This window comes from Symphalangus syndactylus, chromosome 9 (genome assembly GCF_028878055.3).
Source record: "Symphalangus syndactylus isolate Jambi chromosome 9, NHGRI_mSymSyn1-v2.1_pri, whole genome shotgun sequence".
NCBI classification, from domain to species: domain Eukaryota; kingdom Metazoa; phylum Chordata; class Mammalia; order Primates; family Hylobatidae; genus Symphalangus; species Symphalangus syndactylus.
Window position 1 is genome coordinate 80,187,040 of NC_072431.2, and position 2,437 is coordinate 80,189,476.

Sequence of the window (2,437 nt, forward strand, 5' to 3'; positions counted from 1 at the left end):
TGAAATAAAAACAACATTAAAAAAATCCAAAACTAAAATTCTAGAAGATTTCAACAAACAAGGATAGAAGATAAGAAAAATAAAGCAGCTGCCCATATTTTATTGTGTTATGTTTTGTTTGAGGGAGTTTGGCATATATTCAGGTAAGTCTTGATGTTGAGAGAAAGTATGTAGGTTCAGGCTTAGGACCAGGGCATTGAGGCTGACAGGTGGGACCCATGGCAGGCACAAGGTGTTTGAAGTGAAGCCCGTGGGGTGGGTTGGGGTGGGTCAGGCTCTGGCCACATAATAGCAAGGGCAGAAGGCAGTCAGAAGGCCATGGGGTGAGGACACTGCAGGGAACCCGATTCAAGCCATGTGCTTTATCCACTATTTTTAAAATTTATGTATTTTTATTTTTATTTATTTATTTATTTATTTTTTTTGAGACAGTCTCGCTCTGTCGCCCAGGCTGGAGTGCAGTGGTGTGATATTGGCTCACTGCAAGCTCCGCCTCCCAGGTTCACGCCATTCTCCTGCCTCAGTCTCCCGAGTAGACTACAGGCACCCGCCACCAAGCCCGGCTATTTTTGTTGTATTTTTAGCAGAGACGGGGTTTCACCGTGTTAGCCAGGATAGTCTCAATCTCCTGACCTCGTGATCCATCCGCCTTGGCCTCCCAAAGTGTTGGGATTACAGGCGTGAGCCACTGTGCCCGGCCTTTTTTTTTTTTTATTTTTAAAGTATTTTTATGTGGAATACTTCATGAATTTGCATGTCATCCTTGCTCAGAGGCCATGCTAATCTCTGTATCATTCCAGTTGTAGTATATGTACTGCCAAAGTGAGCACATCCACTAATCTTTTAGAACAGTGAATAAACAAACATCACATTTTTTCCTGAAAGGATGACATTGTCAGGAGGCTTGGATGTTGCTCTTCATAGAGGACAACAATAACAAGAAGAAGTCAGGATTTTAGAGTAATGTATCTATATAGCACAGGAGTAGTTTAATTTATCAACTACAAGGGCTCTGAGTATTTAGAAAACAGGAACAATATGGTGCAAAAACAAAGTAAATCCAGACTCAGAAGTTCGGCCACTGCTCCCATTACTGAGCCCTATCATGAAGTTGGAACATATGATAATAACTAAATCAAAAAAAGGCAGCTACCATTTTGCCATGAAAATGACTTCAGTAGACATTGTCTCATTAAAGAGAGGATACTCTCTCCTGTTTTCAGCAAATTACTGCTGAAATCCTTTGGACTGAATTGAACTAGGCAGACCTGGAACTGTCACAGCTGTTGTCAAGACAATTATTGGAACTCCAAGAAAACGATAATTAACATATTACCTCTGAATAATGAGAACCACATATGAAATTTTAAACCTTCTGGTAGCCACATTAAAATAGTGAAAGGAACCAGGTGAAATTAATATCCTATTTCAACATGTAATCAATATAAGAATTGTTTATGAGATACTTTATATAAATTTTTCTTCTTCATATTGAGTCTTTGAAATCCGGTGTATATTTTGCATTTAAAGCACATCTCAGTTTCACCTCACCATAGTTCAAGCGCTCAGACAGTCATATGAGACCAGAGGCCACCACGTTGGACAGGGCAGATCTAGACCAATATAGCATCTGTGACCATGTCTGTAATTAAGGCTGTCTCCTTTACAACTCTGTGCTGTACATCTGCAGGCAGCCTTTTGAACTGCAAAATAATTTAATTTTTATACCTTTAAGGTAAAAGTTGAGAATCTGGTGCTTTACAGAAACAGACTGGCTTCTGCTCTTTAAGAGCCTCACGTCCTGTTACCCCAAAATTGCCACAGATTTGGATACTGATCTTTAAAAACTCTTAGCCTTCATTGTTAGGCATTTTGCTGCAGTCCAGGCTCGTTCCATTATCTAAACTCATGTGGTGCAAACTATATCATAAAATTATTTTCAGAGGAAAAGTTTAAAAAGTAGTATTAATAGTTAGAAATAATTTAGAAGTACTACATATTGAAGAGCAAAAGAACATAAGGCTATATAAAAATAGAAAGCTTGGAATAGTGCTATTATTGATGTACATTTTTATTGAAAAATGTCCCTAAAGTTGTTGATGCTGAAGTTTGAAACTCACAAAATAATGTGTTTCTAACATTGCGTTTTAATTTAGTGTTTATGTTATGCCTGTTTAATACTTGAGGTAAGATAGATGACTTTGTATTAATAAATGATCATCAGGTGTTTTACATGCTCACTTTCATTTAAATAAAAAATTAGTATTCAATCAGTATTGCTGAAACATCTAACTGAACATATGTAACGTGAATATAAATATATTTAAATTTGTGTATATCTCATATAAATTAAGATCAAAACAAAACATATATATGTATATTTGTTTATGTCTAAAACGTAAGTGTAACTGTTAGTAAAATAGAAATAGGACATAGA

General features: G+C 36.6%; 1 non-coding gene across 1 annotated transcript; it reads right to left on the reverse strand.

Annotated features, from left to right (window-relative positions):
* Positions 1-726: 726 nt before the first annotated feature.
* LOC129490831 (U6 spliceosomal RNA) lies at positions 727-830 on the reverse strand. The gene has a single exon (XR_008660323.1). It is a non-coding gene; the product is annotated as a U6 spliceosomal RNA (small nuclear RNA).
* Between the last annotated feature and the right edge of the window lie 1,607 nt (positions 831-2,437).